This window comes from Acartia tonsa, chromosome 3 (assembly GCF_053477335.1).
Source record: "Acartia tonsa isolate MP-2025a chromosome 3, ASM5347733v1, whole genome shotgun sequence".
Lineage (NCBI taxonomy): Eukaryota > Metazoa > Arthropoda > Copepoda > Calanoida > Acartiidae > Acartia > Acartia tonsa.
In genome coordinates, this window is record NC_137262.1 from 5709530 (window position 1) to 5729669 (window position 20140).

The 20140-nt window shown below is 30.7% G+C and overlaps 1 protein-coding gene and 1 long non-coding RNA gene across 5 annotated transcripts in view; one reads left to right on the forward strand and one right to left on the reverse strand.

The window, feature by feature from the left end:
• Positions 1-8504, reverse strand: part of LOC145313133 (uncharacterized) — a 104123-nt gene extending 95619 nt beyond the window's left edge. The window contains exons 1-6 of one of the 4 annotated variants that reach the window (XR_013877253.1): positions 8275-8504; positions 6477-6546; positions 5899-5951; positions 4747-4820; positions 3835-3999; positions 2092-2845 (exon numbers count right to left, since the gene is read on the reverse strand). This is a non-coding gene — a long non-coding RNA (uncharacterized LOC145313133). Of the gene's footprint in view, positions 1-2091; positions 3459-3834; positions 4000-4746; positions 4821-5898; positions 5952-6476; positions 6547-8274 lie in introns of those variants that run through there. The other 3 variants (XR_013877252.1, XR_013877254.1, XR_013877251.1) reach the window with 3 other exon arrangements.
• The window catches only part of Nop56 (Nop56 ribonucleoprotein), a 422283-nt gene that overhangs the window by 134339 nt on the left and 267804 nt on the right, over positions 1-20140 (forward strand). The gene's annotated exons all lie outside the window — the stretch shown is intronic.

Genomic DNA, 20140 nt, shown 5'->3' on the forward strand with positions numbered 1-20140 from the left:
CTAATGGCACTTCTTACAAACCAAACTCTTGTCCTTGTTGACCATTTGAACAAATATACCTCTAAATATAGAAATTGAATGAGGTTGGTTTGTTGTAAACAGCAAAAAGAAGACAGTCTATTTATATTTATACTTTTCTAAACATTTATATATAGATTGTTTTTACCCCTTTGCATTTTAAACAAAAATGGTTATATATTTTTATTTTTTGAAATTTTAATAGTTATTTCTCGCATCGTATTATAAACGGCTTTCCGCGGATATAGAATGTACAATTATAAGATTAAAACTAGTTTTTTTTAGCCCCGAGGCACCGGCTAAAAAAACTAGTTATAATCTTATGATTTTACATTTTTATATTCGTTGAAAGCTGGATATAATACGATGATAGACATGGTTTTTTCGTAGGGATGAGAACCGGTTCCTATCCACCGGATTCGAATGAATACGAGAAAGACTGGTTATCACGCTTCTAAGGACTCCAGACGGGGGGTGGGGAAAACAAACGAACATTAACACTTGTAGAGTGTCAGAACTAAATAAGCAGAATATACAGGTAAAAGTCGAAACAAAATTATAAGAAAATTTGTAATAAAGCTGCTTGATTACAGGATACTGTTTTAGGGCATACTTACATTTTTATAACTTGATTATAATGCATTTTCTCGTATTCATTCGAATCTGGTGGGTAGGAATCGGTTCTCATCCATACGAAAAAACTATGTCTAGCATTGTATTATATCCAGCTTTCTACGAAAATAAAAATGTACAATCATAAGATTAAAACCAGTTTTTTTAGCCGGTGCCTTCGGCACATCGGAGCTAAAAAAACTAGTTTTAATCTCATAATTCTATATCCGCGGAAAGCCGTTTATAATACGATGCGAGAAATAACTATTATTGTCCTAATAATCCTTATTCAGATATGATAATTACGTCATACAAAAAAATTTAATCAGCATATTTTAAATGGACGAACGGACTTTATGGTAATGATTATAGTGGTGCTACGCTGTTACAGGAATCCCCATGAAATGTTTGAAACAACAGAACAATTATAACATTCCAAAATTAACGATAAGAGAATTAAGGATTGACCCTAATCATAAAAAAACTTCGCTTTTAACACGAAAATAAAATTATACACCATGATTACAGAAAGAGGACGAGGAAGAAAGTCCCTCAAAAAAATTCTGACGTCATAAAAATGAGGGATGAGAAGAGGAGTAGTGGGAAAAAAGAGATGGATAATTTATGACGTAACATGCTGTTTTTTTAGGGACTTTCTTCGTCTTCCAGGAAGAGGTCCAAATAAAGCTATAAAGAAGTTGCTTGAGTTTACAGTCTGTAAATTGAATATCTGTTCGGTACTGCTGAACTAAAAATAGAATCATAATAAATATCTATTTTCAACTAAAGTCAGATTTTACAAATATTCTATAAAATATATAAGGAAAAAACAATTTAAAAAAAAAATTTTGGGAGGCCTGCTGCAAATACTGTCGGATGTAACTGCGCGTATATGGTCTTTAAAAAATGAGGTTTGCATGTGCAATTACAGTAAATTTGCAAGTAAATTAGCATGTAAAGGCGGGCGGAAGCGCGGCTTGAGCTAAAAAATCTTCACATTTTGCTTAAAACAATTCACAAATTAGGTGAACAAATAAAGTTAACGTTTAAAAAAAAACACATCTTTCCTTTTAAAACAAATTTTGTATTTAATTTACCACTTTAAAATAAACTATCAAATAAGGAAATAAATCATTTGATCAAAAATTAATGGAAATAAAATTTATAAATGATTTAAAATTTAATAATTCATTGAGTAATTTAAAGTAAAAAAGGTTCCGTGATTTTTCTTCTATTCTTTTGATAAGAACTGTATAAAAAACTTTCTGAAAACTCCTTTTTTCTTGCCCAACGGCTTGGGTATATTTGAAGTCATTAACTATCAAATACAAGACAAAAAGAGTAGTTTACAGCATTTTTGATGTACTGTATTGAATATGGATCGTCTTTTTCCTTTAAACCGATTCTATGAATAATTTGTAGAGTAGCTTTACTGGGGAAAAATCCAACCCATACTTTAAATTATGTATTTATTCTAATGAAAATAAAAGACTATAAAAATATTATCAAAATTAGACAAATTTAAAACAATTTAATATAATTTTTAAGTAAAAAAGCATGTATAAAGACCTATTTATTAAAATGGGGAAATAAGATTTATAAAACGAAGACCCTAAAATGTAATGTTAGAGACAATAACCCTTTTTAATAGAATGGTCATAGTACAGCTAAAAAATTATTAGCAAATATTGTCAGTACAAATTAACATTAGTAAAACAACACAAGAATCATAAAATTAGAGGTTTCGTGATAAAAAAACTAAATTAAAAGAATGAAAATTTGTAAAAATTAAAGAGGACATTGAAAAAACATTACTAGAAAAACTAATTTGAAACCAATAGTTTAATGTATTCTTGATGTAAAATAAAATAAAATGTGATCTTACTAATTTATGAAATGAATATTGTAATTTAGTTGAGATATACACACACTATTAAATGCAAAATCTTAAAAATCAGGTCGCCAATTCCTAATAAAACATAAAAATCAACATAAAAATCAAAGTCATCCTTTTTGCCTCTCTTTTTTCCTTAGGCTTCAGGCCTATAAAAGTAAACCTGGAAGAGAGAAACAGTCAGTCGTTATACGGAATTACTATATCACACTGACTCTTTTCAAAAATTCTAAAATTTAAGGGAAGACTCCCTTCTCTTGCTTTGGAATTTTCTGGAGGGTCCTGGCGGCTCAAACTTAGGATTTTTCATTTAAAACATACCTAAAAAATAAAAAGTTTTGTTAGATAAAATTCATAATATCTTGTTAAATAAATTATAGAATATCATTTTGATGTTGGTCAATTGAGATAAATTTAAGGGTAAGGCCTTCTTAGGGCCTAAAAGCTTAGGCATCCGGACGGATAGTTGTCTCCAAGTTTTGTTCTGAAGAGAACTCCTATAAGCGCGGTACGACCATAAGTCGCAAGCCACTACGGGGCTAAATAGGGATAACATAGGGAGATACGGTGGTGGCTCGGCTACCAACGGTTGATTATAGCTTGCTATCTGACGGCCGATACTAACAACCGGATCCTCCCCATGCTTCTGAAGTCCAGGAAAGTTGGAGATCGTTATCTATTCGGACAATTTAACATTTTCGGATTAGAACTCTGAATAAGTTCACGTCTTAAAGGTAGTTTTACTTTGTTAATACTCTGGAAGATCGGTTCGGAGCTAGCCTAGTGATTTTCTTACCTGACAAAGGTACCTAACAAAGAACTTCACGCCTCAGGGGGATACAGGCAGCAGAACGGAATATTGTAGTCATGTTCGCATGACTCTAGTAATCACAGTAGATACTTTCAGTCCAAAAGTGTTGGCAAAGTTAGTTACCTAGGAATAAAAAATTCTTAGACTAAATAACAGTATAAAGTTATCAGTAATGTCTTAGTACCATTTTCGGAATAGGGCTTATAAACAAAAGACTATCTCTTAAGTGTATTTGGGTTTAGGATCGGTGTAAAATAATACCACCATTCTAAGGTTAGATATACTTGTCAAACAGGGATTAATGCGTCGCTGATCTGGAAAGGAGACATTGGTGAGAGATTGTAGTCCTGTGAAGTAGTGATAAAGGATTACATTTGTCCCTGGAACCCGGAGGTGACCCATAAAATTGGTTCCGTTACCTACGGATTAACCCAGGTAAGATTTAACTTTTTTTTCTTTTAGGTGGGATATTGGCTCAAGGCCACTAAATAAGTCTTACCAGTAAAACATCCATAACAGCACAGCTCTTCATTGACAATCAATCATTCAATATGTCATCATCATCATTGCCATTTATCTCTTCTATCCAGAACATAGGCCACGCACAATGGTGCTCCATTTATCTTTGATTTAGGCCTCATTCCATGTGTAGTACAGCAATAACCTAAAATGGATGATATTATTATTGATCAATTAGAAGATGAAATATTAAATCCTCCACCTTATAATCCAGAATATGAACCTGGATTAAATAATGCAGTAAATCATTATCTAAGACTGGAGGAAATACCTAGTGTTCATGTTAGGCCTGAGATTCACTCAGCAACAGCAATGCTTGTCTTAGGCAATAGGCGACAAAATCGCATATTAAATAGGCCTCAAATACATTTACAAGACATTCCTCCCATACATGAACATGAGCCAAATATTCAAGTAATAAAACAAGAAAATAATGGAAATAAACCCCAAAATAAAAAAATAGTTAAACCAACTTCAGATTTTTCGGGTTATGAGTCAGAATCTAGCTATTATAGTGAGGATTTTGACAGACAAAACAGTAAAAAACATTCTAAAAAAAGGCCTGACAGAATGTATGATCCACTTAACCCACATGGCAATGAGGACCAAAGACGCCATGAACAACATCATGATAGACATGAAAATCGTTATAAACACGATAAAGACAAAACTAAGTCAAGTAAAGAAAGACAAAATAAAAGAGACAATAGTGACAAAGAAGACAGGCATAAAGACAGACAGAGTTTCTCTATGCCAAGGAGAATGAATAGACACGACGACAGTAGTGGTCCTAGTTCTAGTACAAGTTCTTCAGACACAGAGTCAGATAGAAGAACTCCAAGGACAAATAGAGATAATAGACATAGAGAGACATCTCAAGACAATAACTTACTTGGAAATATGTTCTCCCAGTCACAAATACACGTCCTCCAGAAGCTGTTACAGGCAAACACATCTATCACTGACCTAAATACAGCAAAAATAATTAATCTCATACCAAATAATTTAGTGTGGGGCAGTTGTCAACACGAACGTATTCACAGACAAGTCAAAATATTGGGTAAAATCCCACCCCAATATGGAGAAAAAACTAACCCTTACACTTTTTATTAGCACTTTTAAATATTTGGAGGAATATGAGATCCCCTTTACTCATAGTTCCTACAACAATATTCTTATTCACTACTTTAATACAGAATCAAGGAATAAACTAGATATGCTAGAAATAGATCCTAATGCCCTTAGTGCTCAGGATTTTGTAAAATCGATCCTAACTACCATAGGTGCAGAATTACTCAACCCACATGAATATGAGAAACAATTCTACACTTATAGATTCACTGCTGAAGATGAAGACAGACCAAATAAAATAATAATATATTTGGCAGCCATGTTGCAAAAAACAGGCAATAGTCATGAAAATCAAATGGCTAAACTTAGGGAGAAAATATGTACCTATTTGGTACCACCATTATTACAATCTGCATTTTTGACATCCACAAACGTTCCTAACTTCTCTAAAGAGACAATCTTAAGCTGGTTTAGCAATAACAGAAGCTTTTATAACTCAGCCATTGAGAGAAAAAGAAAATTAGACAGACAAAAAAATGCAAATGTAAACCAAGTAGAAAAGGAAAAAACTTGTGAGCATTGCCAAAAGCCTCACTATTCTAGATACTGTTTAAAACATCCAAATGAAGCAGTTAAAAAAGCAAATATGGAATGGTGGTATAAAAAGAATAAAGAAAAAGCTAACAGTATAGTTTGTTTATTGTGTAATTCTGACACCCATGGTATTGGGGAGTGTTTCACTTTCCCTAATGTCACTCTCTCCAAAGAACAATGCCCACGCTGCTTAAATTATGGTGTATCAAGACTATACCATCCATTGTCGGCGTGCAAACTCCCGCCAACAATGGAAAAAAACTAGTAGGGCAGCCGAGTATTTCTCAAGAAAGCAAAAACATACAATTACAGGTAAAAATACCGCAAGTTACGGATTCTTGGGACATACCCGGCACCCCTATTCTAGGGAAAAAATCACCTCAGAATCAAACTGGTCCCAAAATCAACATTTCTTTGTCCATTCAGATAAACCTGAAAAATTCGGATATTGATTATCAAAATGAAAATATAAAAATTAAGAATGTTGAAGTACTAGAATGTTCGACTACCCAAAATAATGTCAATAATAATACCCAAAATAGTGTAAATAGTAATAATACTAATAAGCTAATAGAAAATATATTAATGGAAAGTCAAACATCTAATACTTCAACATCAAACTGTTCGTCTATAAACAATGATTTTAAAATAATAGAAAACTCTATTGTTAATAATCCAATAGATAAAATTAATCCGCCAATAATTACCAATATAAAAGAAAATGCGTCTAACACAAAATTGGATAATATTAGTAAAACCCCTAATTACGCGACGGATCAAAAAATAAGTCAAAATATTGAAAAATTATCTAGTAATAAAATTTCCGTTAATTCGCCTCAACAATTGCTATGCCCAGAGGTACAAATAGGCAAAGTCGATTTAGAAAATATTTTGGGGCAAAAAGAGGAAATAGACGAACAGACAAACATCAATAAAATAGAAAGCAAAGAAAATTACCCTGAGGATTTAGATGAGCAGAAAATTGACTACTGCAAAACTGTACAGTCCTCTTACAACAATGACATATCTGAAAACAATAGAATTAAAGAAAAATCAGATTTTAAAAGTGCATTGTGCATGAAAAATGGGGCCAGAAACACAAAGGCTTTATCATGGCTCCAATATCTTGAAGACTTTCCTTCTCAAAATAAATTCATGACAATCATGTTAGTTCTATTAACAAGTATGGTGATTGGTAGTACTCTTGCGCTATTTGGCTTATTATTTTTTATCATTGCCTACATTAGTATGTCAAATGGGAGACTATTACTCATTGCCCTGACTGAACGCGGAACTAACAGGATTGATATGAATAAGCTTGAAACAAAGCCGGAGTTTAAGCCAATTAAATCGATTTACTCTAAAGTAAGCAACAGTCTAATAAAAACCCTAAATAAAATAATTAATGTCTTAAATTATATTAGGGTTTATCTAGCTAAAAAGATAAGGTATAAAATAGCCATTATCCAAACGTTTTAAGAATCTCCAGATCCCATTCTTAGAACTATACAATGAGACACAGAGTTTCATTAGTAAATTTATAGTATAAATGTATAAAGAGCATATTATTTGATTTCCAATTGCATAGACCTAGAGCGTTGCAGACGAAAAATAATTTCATTAAATTTTGCTTTCTAAGTTTAGCTGTTTAATGCTTTTTACTGCTTTTAGAAAAAGAAAGGGACAATTTTAGTGAAAAATTGTCATTTCTGTCTAAACTTATGTGAAGTATCTAAAACTGCCATTATACTCATAATCATCTTTTCTGATTTACAATACTGCATTTTTAAACCTAGTTATTTGTGATAAGACATTTTTCCAAATGATATGAATACTTTGTGGAAAATCAAAATTATCAAGTTTTTAGTGACATCTAGCGACAAATGTAGAACTAATATATTGCAGATGTTCCCAAATTTAATTTTTGCCTGTATTTACGTTGTTTTCGATTATTTTTCCATAAATGGTTGAGATCTTCCTTGTGGGGGTGGCAAATTAACTATGTCCTTATTTCAAGTATTGGGTTATTTTCAGTTTCAAGAGATCAATAGATAATTTTCAAAATAATTTTTAACAAATGAACAGTATTTAAACTATGCAAAAACGAAATTAACTAGGCAAAATGCAGAAATCATTATAGCTGAAACATAGATGTCCAAGTAAAGGGGTAATGGTGTATTTGTCCCTTACACCCCTCAAGTTTTTTTAAATACCTTACATTACTCCCCTTGAACATATAGAAATCCTCATTTTATTCCCATGCTAAGTAAAAAGCTTGGGCGTCCTTGTGTTAACATTAGTTTGCAATTTGCTCTTGGTTCTTTTGCCAGCACCCGGCTGTATTTACATTTTTGAATGATTCAGCTTATTTCAAAGACCCAAACAAAAGTCGTGTAAAAGGTCTTTGAGAAGGGGTGGTTGTTACATATACTATATACATTACTTTAATGCTTTATTTATAAAAGGCAAGAAAAAATAATAAAAAGTTTGAACAAGAATAGACATCATTATAATTATAAAATAGGGCAATTATGTGTACATAATAAAATAAATAAATAGAATATTAAAAAGCTCAACAGACGACAATTCTAGTTCTAGAGCAGATACGCTATCTAGTCTGTAACAAATACAGACATATCTAGTTTTGTAGCAAAAAAGAACATACAATCAAAATTATAAAATAACTCTCCACAAAACAGCAGAAAACATACAATTTAGTTATAGAATAATTTTGCTTAAAACAACAAATTCCTACCTTCTATACCTCCATTAGTATCCACAAGCCCTTCACACTTCTGCAGACAAATCCGGTACATCTGCATATTACAGGAGGCCCCAATGGAGAGTAAAACTGGTAGGAATTTCGCAATTTTCTCAGCTGTCACCAATGCCATCTTCTTTTCAGTTCACAGTTTCAGTTTCCTCAGCAAATTTCGAATCTCCAAAATACAATTACAGACACAATACCTAAAAGTAAATACAAGAATTAATAACAACTAAATAGATAAAGCTATTAAGATTTTTTTTTTTGCAGTAATAAGAACACACCACACAATAATAAATTAATAGTTGACAAAATTTATGAACAGACATGTGTTATCCAAAAATACAAGACCTTGAAAATAAACATGAACTTGATCCCAAAAGAAACAGAAACTTCTGTTAAACATCGAGTTTTAATAAATAGACAAAATTAATTAAATCCAATTTTATTTAAATTATATGCATATGTGACGTAAATTTCCAATAGATTATCATCCATTGTCCTATCCCTTTAGATCCCTGTATGTATGTCTAACCAGATCAAATTTTTATGTGTCTATGTGTCTTAAATTTGATTTTCAAACAGATTATCATCCATTGTCTTATCCCTTAAGATATCTGTATGTAAGTCTAATTTTATCTAATCTTTTTATGAAAACTATTTATTAATTGTGTTTTTATGTGGCGTAAACTCGATTTCCAATATATTATCATCCATTGTCTTATCCCTTTAGATCCCTGTAAGTAAGTCTAAATAGATCTGATTTTCATTAATTATGTGCCTATGTGTCGTAAATTTGATTTTCCAACATATTACCATCCTTTGTCTTATCCCTTAAGATCCCTGTATGTATGTGAAACTTTGTCTAATTTTTTTTATGAAAACAAACTTATAAATTCAGTGTTTATGAGGAGAAAACTTGATTTTAAACATATGTTTTGATAATCGCTTAAAAATATGCACTTTTTACTAATTTTTATACACATAAATAAATTTGATTTTCTTGTATTTATACTTAAAATTACTAATTATACAACTTTATAAAGTTTAGGACTGAACTGATTAAGTTCTCTATTTTATAGAAGCTTGAATTAAGTTCCACATTGGCTTAAAGATTTTATTTTTAGATTAAGGCTACAAAGCAAATAATTTCATGTATTCTCAAACTTCATATAGTAAACTATGTAGAAAATCGTATTATAGACAGTTTTCCATTAACACTAAAATGAAAAATTACTAAACTAAGTCTTATGAATTTTTAGTTGTTATTGGTTGGAAATTGTGTATAATTCGATGCTATACATGAGTTTTAGTATAGCTGAGAACCGGTTCTAATCCATCGGACATTAATTGGTCTCAAAGAAATTATCACACATCCTTTTAGCCCTGGAACTCCAGGAAATTAATTTTTTTTGTAGCATGTAATTGAGAATGTTTAAATAAAGGCCTTTTTGTTACGTGTGACAAAATAAAGGACTTTTAAAGCCTTAAAACAAAGGATTTCTCATCGGATTATCAAACTTTAAAATCATCTCAACTATAATATCAAATATAGGGAAAAAAGAATTCTTGTTTCACTAAAAAACGAAATTTTCTGTTTAATTTTAATAACCCTAAAATATGAGAACTTTTCTAGATGTAAAAGATTTAAAACTAAATGTCCTTTTTATATAAATGTAAGTAACTTAAAAATTCATAAAATAAACAATATTTTTATTCAGTACAATAACAAACTCAAAAAACGAGGTTACAATAAAATGTCCAAGTAACTTCAATTGGCCCACTTCTCTCCCATAAATAGTTAAAATTATTAAATAATAAAGGCAAAATATTTCATTTTAAACAGTCTGACAAAGAGTCAAATTTAAATCTCCTAAATAGGTTTCTATTGTCAAACAAAAAGTAAACTGATTAACATTTATTTTTTCCTAAAATGTAAACCGATTTTTAACATCACCCTTGCTTTGAAAAATAGGATATTAGCATGCTAAACTATCTCTGATATTCATCCTTTGTAGATAGAGGGGTAGTTTTGTCAATAATACGAATTTAAAAATAGAACTTTTTCCTACTTAATTTCCACTTTAATTGAAAAATAAATTCACAATTTAAAGTCATAAAATGAATCCTTAAAAGTAAGAAAATTATTTCAAGTATATACAACAAGTTCAATATCCTTAGAAACATAATATAAAAAGAAATGCTCAAATTTCCCCTCAATTATCAAACAGGAAAAAAGGCATAAAATTACCAATTTTTAGTTAATAGAACAATCTAGTTTGATTAGAATTATGAAAGGTTATTTAAAAAGTTCTTGATAATCAGATGAGAAGTAATTATGTATCTATTCCCTTTTAAACAATCAAATACCATAATATTTAATATCATATTTTATTCACTTTACCTATCCCTCCCTTTATGATTTTATAAGCTAAATCAACATGTGTGTTAAAACATCTTAAATATTAGACTATCAATATATCTATTTTTCTCCACTAAACACGATTATAATTTTTACATAAAATGAGAAAATACAAAAAAAGTTCCTCCTTCAAAAATTAGATTTTTATAATTTTTACTTTTAAACAATCCCAGTTTTTCCTTAAATAAGTAATAATTGCCGCCGAATAATTTTTTCTTGTCAATTTTTGGCAAAATAATTTTTGACAAGTAGACAAATATAGGATAAATTCGTTTTTCGTGTGCATAAAAACAATCTAAAAATTCTGTGTAATAGAATATAAACCATAGAAGCACTTTGCTCTTTGTTAAAATATTTTTTCTTCATGTTTGGAATAATTCTACTCCATCCATATTTATTTTCTCCAATAAATCAATTAATAAATACACTTCAAATCTACTTGTACATATTACCATCAATGATTTTTTTATGCTTCGCTACTTATGGATGTTGTCATCCTTGTTTTATTACATTTAAAATATTTACTTCACTTAAAAATCTTTTTTCTCGTAAATTTATACATAAAAATGTTAACCTTGTCAAAAATATTTTCTCTTAAACAAATTTATCGTCTTTTTAAATAAACTAGTCACTGTGGCCCTAGCATCTAGGGGCTCTATAATCAAAAGAATCTGGCAGGGCAAAAAATAGCCTAAAACCATACCTACCCATACTTTTAAAAATAAAATAGCCTAAAACCATCCCAATACCTATAGTTAGCTTTACAGTAAAGAAAAACCATATCGGTGCAGTGGTTAGCGAGATTTTTCGCTACAGACAAAAAAGTTTATCACTTTATATTAGGATAAATAATAATTTCTAGGCCATAAAAATTAAACTTTTTAAAATGAAAACAAAAAAGATATAACAATAATAAAGTCATTTAAAAACAAAACTACGCACATATGTCTCATAGCAGCAAGTTACTCAAATACAACTCAACTGTTTCCCAAGCCACTAAGGCAAAATGCACACTCAGGCTGTATAGCCCTAAAATACATTATATAACAGCAGACAATATACATCATGGACTAAACAGCAACACGCACACACCTGCCAACTTAGCTTAATGAAAGTAAAAGAAAGCAGAATAACAGCCCTACACTCGCTCGCCTAGCCATATAGGCAGAGAGAAAGCTGAAACACACACCACTTCTAAAAAACATTAAAATAGAGAAAATATATAAAAAACACCGGATCGCACATGCACAGTTCATACAACATAAAAACAAAATCAACATTAATAAACTAAAACTTTAATCATATTTTTGTTTATGCACACCTGGATTTTTCGCCTTACACGACACTCCTTAATAAAAACAAAACACCAAACCTATCAGTATAGAACAAAAAGCAATATTAATTCTTTCTCTCTTTCTCTCGACCTTTCTCTTTATCACTTTCTCTCACTCTTATCTTAAATCTATAAGTCAAAAGATCAATGTCTCTTGTCTCAATTACTCTATAGATAGACAGAAAATAATGTTTTATATGTTTTATACAAAATAATATTAACAAAATAAATTTAAGTTTTTAACATATAACCCACCCCCCCAACTCCCTAACAAGTTGAACTGAAAAATAAAGCAGCTAATAAAAATCGACATCTAAACATTAACCCTAAATTATATTCACCCCTTCAATAAAGCGAATTTTTTTTGCAGAGGGGGAGAAGTAATTTGCTATGAAGCAAATAACTATTTAACTATAAATATATCAGCCACATATTCTATTTACAAAAACAAAGCCTAATCTTTTTGCTTCACCTAAAATAAGAATAAGCATGCATGTATCTTATTCCCCGAAAAAATAATACTAAAGGAGTATTAAGGGGTTTTCTTTAAAAATATTAGCTTTACAATCCTATGAAAAGGGATGGAAGCACCATAGGCCCAAAAAGGACCAAAATAGAAGCAAAAAGAACACTTACCAAGTAAACCAGAAGTGTACAGGCGACTCCTCCTGCGGTCAAAAATAGGCGGGACAAGGCCATAAAAAATTTGGCGGTCCTTCACCGCCTTCAAGCTGGGTCCGGTTACATCAATCGGCAGTCGAAATAAAACTGGGAGCCGAGGAATTATGACTGAAAAAACAGGAAAAAAATAAGTATTAAATCAAGCTAAAAAATATTCTAGAAAAAATAAGCCATAAATAGGTTTCTACAAAAAAGAAAAGCACACAGAAAATAAGCCAAATGATAATCATACTTAAAAAATTACATCTAAAAAATTTTTAGGATCTAATAAAACCTTGAGGATAACTTAAATTAACAGACTCGAGATTTTCTGCACTGTCCTAAACATAATCTTGTTCAAAATATTTTTTCTCATCATAAAATTCATTGTAATTATAAACCATTTTTTTATATCACTCTATGAAAATTTATATACTATCATAACTTACAAGTAAATAAAATATCTTAATATTCTCAAATCATTTTTACAATGTATAGTCATTTAAGCTACCTTTTAGAAGCTACCTCCGATGAAATAGAGAGGACTAAAAGGGAACTTAATCAATTATTAAACTAATATCTAAACTGAATCTAAATGATAATATCATTACCTCATAACTGCTATCTCAGATTTAGTTTCACCAACAACAAAGCCCACTAATTAAGAAAATAGCAGAACAAAACAGCTACATGATAATCTAAAACAAAGAAAAAATAGTTAGAAATTATTATGAGTAAAATAATTATCAAAAACCAAAAACTTTGTGATTAAAACATTATTTTGAAACTAGCAACAAGATAAAATTTTTAGGAGTTTTGAAGAAATACCGTTTCATATTCAATATTAAAAGATGAGTCTGATACTTAAAAATTCCTCAAAGAATAAAATAAATATTACAACTTACCACATAATAGAACAATAACCAGAGGAGGAATGACCTCCTACCTTGTCCTCCAGCGGACTAGCGGCAAACCCCATGTTTCCTGAAACTTCCAGGGGCAAAACAGGACTAGGGGGACCTCGCTCCAGGTCAAGATCCTGATCGGGGACACTCTGCTCCATATGGGTTGTCTGGGCGGATAAATAGTGGCCCAGACAAAACTTGAACGTCACATTTTCCCCTCTCAAAACAACTGAAAAATAAGAACAATTAAAAAAATATTAAAATAGTCATACAACTTTTAGAATAATCAATCTTTTAAGTATCGGTCTAATACATAATATACCTATTATTCGTATCATTAAAAAGGCAATTAATTTTTTCCAATACCAAAAATTAAAATTGGAGAAATAGGGATGGATAAAGTACACAACATCACAAAGCCATCATTAGTTTGTTAATAAAGTCTGGAAAGAAAAACTTTTCTTTGCTCAATAATTTAAAATTGGAAGAAAAAACAACTTTTTAGACCACAACACTACCACATCACCCCCTAAATTAAATCAAGATATCCAGGATTTCCGAAAATAAAAAACAAAAACTATGCAGACATACATCCTACTGCTCTTGCTAGGGCAAGAATAATAAACAATAATTTTATTCTAGGTTTCTGATAATTTTTAAGAATAAAAACTTTTTTTCTTATTAGGGTAACATTAGAAAAAGTATGACAAGGGTTGCTATGTATCTAAGCACTAAAATGGGAGAACCAAATCAGCTGTCATTTTCATCCCTTCTTTTTCCTAAAAAATTCATTTTCAACCAGAAGATTCCAAAACCGACTCAAGACCTTATAGATTAAAATTCCAATAACTAAAATACCAAAAAGATTTTGTATAATATAAAATGACAATTAAATGACCAATATCTTTAAAGTCAAGTGGCCAATATTAATTCAAGAAAAATCCTTTCTTTCTATTTATCGAATTTTTTCAAAAGGCACAATTAAGACATTCAAAATTTTCAACTAAAATTTTACATTAAAGCATATTTAATTTAAATATAACAGCACTCAAAACTATCTCTACTGTTTAGATAAAATACACCTGTACTAGGATCAAAACTCAACAACTGTGATACTGTTTAGAGGTATATATACCTTTAAGAATATTGGTAATGATAGCCTTCTAATTCAAGATTTAAACCCAATACAAACTTTAAACAAATAAAACCTACAAAAGTTTTTTTTATTTTTAGTTCTTTGTTGCAAAGATATTTAAGACCAATTTGAATACAATTTTTATATAAAATTTTTCAAATGATTTCTTTTCACAAAACCAAAAGTCGTAGCCTTGTCATTACCTAAGCTGATTAATATGCCCAAGTGTGAGCTCCAGATTCATCATCTACTAGCTCCTGACAAAGTACCTGATCCTTATAAAAACAATCAGACAACTCCAGCTCTTCAGCCTGAAAATCAGCCGTCCTACAGTCAAATACGTCAAGAATCCAGCTTTGCAACATGCAGCACCATACATCAGACGTTCATCAGATGTGTCTACACAATATCCTAGCAAGATTCCACCTGACTTGGACTGGAATATTCACCAACAACCACAATACCAGAAACACCTTTTAAGAAGCTATGATTCTCAGATAACCTGTTAAAGCATTAACCTGAAGAGACTCACTGGTCTTAGACAGTAAAAACAATACTGCTGCTAACTATACAACACCAACACCAGCAATACGCATCATGCTAAAGTAAACCATTACATTTTTAAGCTGAGGATTTTGACAATGGGGGTCACGCGCACCCGGTAGAAAATATATCACTTGCAAAAGTTTCAAACTCCTTGTTTACATTGTACTCAGATTTGTCAAAAAGGTCTTTAATTTTATACTTTTCCTAACTTTTGATACATTGATATCAGTAATCTTATAGCAAATTTTGTTCAAAACTTTTTAACCCCATTCACAACAGTTGGTGTAATGTTAGGGATCCAAATTACAGCTGTAGTTGATGTTATGAGAAGAGATAGCATTGTAGTAGGCTCAAATGACTAACGTTTTAAGAAACTAAATATGAGTTTATTTTATTTCAAAAAAGTTAAAAGATTTGGTTGAAAATAAACAAATACACTCCTATCTATGGCCTACCCATCACACCTGCAAATATGATCACTCTGTACCCCTGCCAATGGTTAACAGGGAAAGTTATTTTTGCATTTTTAATGAAAAAATTAAGACACTAAGACAATCTCTCAATATTTAATATTTATTTTGGGAACTTTCTGATGGCTCATGACCTTCGAGAGGCTGAAACTTTAGGTTAGGTTAGGTTAGGGAGTAAAACTAGGTCTATGGTGAGTCAAGAAGTCTTTATCATCCCTCTACACTTAAAATTACAAATAATAACTATTATCTTACTCTAACTATACGATAAATGTAAATTACTTTATATGCCAATAAAACCTTAAAAAACTAAAATCAAATATTCATAAAAATTATGAAGAAAATTTTGATAAATTTTAGGCAAGTTTAGCAGTAGGATAAACCAAAACGCAGTGTTCTGGAGCCGGAGCCGCATTAACAAATATGGCTCCGCAGAGCCGGAGCCGCATCAAAATATACGGCTCCGACACCCTGCAAAAACAATATCTCCTAAAAAACAATATTAAGATTTTTTTTTACAGTATCTTTATCCATGCCTAAATGTAATAAGGGTTAATATTCTCAAACAAATAAATTTCTATTTTTTTCCACTCCTTAAAATAATAACCGCTAATAATCTCTACAGCTAAATAAATTTGAATTAACCCTTAACCAATTCTAAATAGGATAAAAAACCAATAAAATATGTAGCTTTTACTAACGCGTAAAAAGAACTATAACAGTTTTAGAAAACTGCTCTATAACTAGATATGTGAACCAAAATAAAGTATCAATAGTAATTGTTGGATAGATATTTGGCCCATAACAAATAAACTGAAACTACCTAGTTGTTCTTTTATTAAATAAGTTCCCAGGAAAGTTGATATAAACCTTATATTTTTCCAACACACATAACGTTATATAATGTACAACTAGTGGAGAGGAGATGAATATGACAAGGTTATCATATTTATTCACTTGCCATTAGTTCAATAATGTAAAACTAGTGTTTTAAAGGTCATAAATAAAAAGATTGTAAATTTGGTACCTACCAAATTTAAGCACCAGAGCTGCGACCATGAGGCAAACCAAGAACAACATGGCAGCCAAAAGCGTTGCTTACTGCGGGGTCGGCCAAGGAGTCCCAAGACAAACCAGACGCCCCTAACTTCAGCAAAAGCGCCTGAAAAAATAAAAAGTCATATTAGGTTTTTTTCCAAATTCTAATTCTGATTTTAAAGTAACTCATAAAATTCAATCATTGAAATAATTGTGTTCAGGTCATAATTCAGGAATGATTGCAATTCTATGAAAAAGTAGAACTTAAAAAAGATACTTTTATAAATACGTGTAAAATTTAGTCTAATGGAACATTTATTTAAGGATTTACAAAAGGAAGACTAAATATTATGCAAATTAACATCTGTATTAATCTAAAAACAAAAACAAAAAAATATGAACTTTGGAAAAATAGGGACAAAATGACCAAATTTTTATAAAGATAATTGTTTAATGTAATGTCTTTCCATTTTTTAACTCTTCCCGATAAAAATGGATTAATAAATAAGGGATAAAAAATATAAAGACAAATTATGTAATAATAGTTTAAATTGCTAAATAGTCAACGCATAAAGAAATTAAATTTTAGCCTTAAGAAACAAAACAAAATTTAGTTTACCAGTAATGGTGTACTTATTTCTTCATTAATCAACGCCTTTTTGTTTCAACATTTTTACCAGCCAAAGCCGAGTACACCCAATTATATCAGCTTGGTTCAACATGATAATCTAAACAATATGTTACAATTGAATTTTAACTTATAAAATGCATATTATAACATGTACATATATAAATTTAATCACGAAGGCTTTTATGAAACTTTTACCGAAATTTTGAGGGAAAACTAATATTTATCACCAAAAAGAAATTAACCGTTTAAAAAATTATATATTTTTATCATATTTTTCACTGAATAGAGCCTAAAAAGGCATTTTTTAGCTTAATTCTTCCCTTTTTAAAAATGAAAAATTTCCAGCGTCTAGCTACCATAACAAAATTAGACGCCATTTAATGCGGTATATATATAAAGTGTTCAAAATTTAACGCGGCATTCATTACATCCGTGCGCTTACCAATGTAGGTAAGACGACCTTAATGTTTTGGTATAAGTTTTAAAGGGTCTTCTACTTTTTAACATAGTATATAAAAGAATATTTTGAAACATAACTTAAAATCATGTTTTAAAAAACCTAATATTATATTAAAAGTACGTCCGTGTAAAAAACACAAAAAAATCATTAAAATAATAAACGAAAGATATCCTATGATTTAAAACACCTCAAAAAACAAGGCTGTATGAAACACGGGTCATTTTTAGCCTCCTGAAACGTGTTATAATCGAGCTTTTCTTTTTGAGGGGGGTACATGGATCGTCTTTTTCCTTTAAACCGATTCTATGAATAACTTGTAGAGTAGCTTTACTGGGGAAAAATCCAACCCATACTTTAAATTATGTATTTATTCTAATGAAAATAAAAGACTATAAAAATATTATCAAAATTAGACAAATTTAAAACAATTTAATATAATTTTTAAGTAAAAAAGCATGTATAAAGACCTATTTATTAAAATGGGGAAATAAGATTTATAAAACGAAGACCCTAAAATGTAATGTTAGAGACAATAACCCTTTTTAATAGAATGGTCATAGTACAGCTAAAAAATTATTAGCAAATATTGTCAGTACAAATTAACATTAGTAAAACAACACAAGAATCATAAAATTAGAGGTTTCGTGATAAAAAAACTAAATCAAAAGAATGAAAATTTGTAAAAATTAAAGAGGACATTGAAAAAACATTACTAGAAAAACTAATTTGAAACCAATAGTTTAATGTATTCTTGATGTAAAATAAAATAAAATGTGATCTTACTAATTTATGAAATGAATATTGTAATTTAGTTGAGATATACACACACTATTAAATGCAAAATCTTAAAAATCAGGTCGCCAATTCCTAATAAAACATAAAAATCAACATAAAAATCAAAGTCATCCTTTTTGCCTCTCTTTTTTCCTTAGGCTTCAGGCCTATAAAAGTAAACCTGGAAGAGAGAAACAGTCAGTCGTTATACGGAATTACTATATCACACTGACTCTTTTCAAAAATTCTAAAATTTAAGGGAAGACTCCCTTCTCTTGCTTTGGAATTTTCTGGAGGGTCCTGGCGGCTCAAACTTAGGATTTTTCATTTAAAACATACCTAAAAAATAAAAAGTTTTGTTAGATAAAATTCATAATATCTTGTTAAATAAATTATAGAATATCATTTTGATGTTGGTCAATTGAGATAAATTTAAGGGTAAGGCCTTCTTAGGGCCTAAAAGCTTAGGCATCCGGACGGATAGTTGTCTCCAAGTTTTGTTCTGAAGAGAACTCCTATAAGCGCGGTACGACCATAAGTCGCAAGCCACTACGGGGCTAAATAGGGATAACATAGGGAGATACGGTGGTGGCTCGGCTACCAACGGTTGATTATAGCTTGCTATCTGACGGCCGATACTAACAACCGGATCCTCCCCATGCTTCTGAAGTCCAGGAAAGTTGGAGATCGTTATCTATTCGGACAATTTAACATTTTCGGATTAGAACTCTGAATAAGTTCACGTCTTAAAGGTAGTTTTACTTTGTTAATACTCTGGAAGATCGGTTCGGAGCTAGCCTAGTGATTTTCTTACCTGACAAAGGTACCTAACAAAGAACTTCACGCCTCACGGGGATACAGGCAGCAGAACGGAATATTGTAGTCATGTTCGCATGACTCTAGTAATCACAGTAGATACTTTCAGTCCAAAAGTGTTGGCAAAGTTAGTTACCTAGGAATAAAAAATTCTTAGACTAAATAACAGTATAAAGTTATCAGTAATGTCTTAGTACCATTTTCGGAATAGGGCTTATAAACAAAAGACTATCTCTTAAGTGTATTTGGGTTTAGGATCGGTGTAAAATAATACCACCATTCTAAGGTTAGATATACTTGTCAAACAGGGATTAATGCGTCGCTGATCTGGAAAGGAGACATTGGTGAGAGATTGTAGTCCTGTGAAGTAGTGATAAAGGATTACATTTGTCCCTGGAACCCGGAGGTGACCCAAATATTTGATTCGTGAATTAGAATTTTCACACTATACTACACCCTCTTAACCCCCCTATATATAGGTCTAGAACGCCCTGATACGCTTTTAATACGTCCAAGAGGTGTCAAGCTAAACAAAATCACACTCCCTTTAAATTTAAATAATTTGCACGACTCGCGCTTAATTCTACCTATCACAAGAGGCTTGTTTGGCTCTTTAAAATTGATTATACATAGATGTTAACACCTAGAGGGTTTTTCCAACACCCTG